The sequence below is a fragment of the Pristiophorus japonicus genome, unplaced genomic scaffold (assembly GCF_044704955.1).
Source record: "Pristiophorus japonicus isolate sPriJap1 unplaced genomic scaffold, sPriJap1.hap1 HAP1_SCAFFOLD_339, whole genome shotgun sequence".
NCBI lineage: Eukaryota > Metazoa > Chordata > Chondrichthyes > Pristiophoridae > Pristiophorus > Pristiophorus japonicus.
Window position 1 is genome coordinate 359611 of NW_027253205.1, and position 273 is coordinate 359883.

A 273-nucleotide genomic window follows, 5' to 3' on the forward strand; every position below is an offset into this window, starting at 1 on the left:
GTGCTCCATAGGGTAACCTCTGCAATATTCCCCTCTCCGATGCATAGCCCCCCATGCCTGCTTACCCCGCCCACATACCTCCTACCACGCTCCCTCCCCCGCCGAGTCACTCCCACGCCCCCCCCCCGATACACTCCCCTCGCCCCCCCGATATCCCCCCCCAGATACACTCCCCTCGCCCCCCCTCCGATACACTCCCCTCGACCCCCCCAGGTACACTCCCCCTCCCCAGGTCTCCTAGCCACCACCACCCATCCCCCGGTGACACTCGGT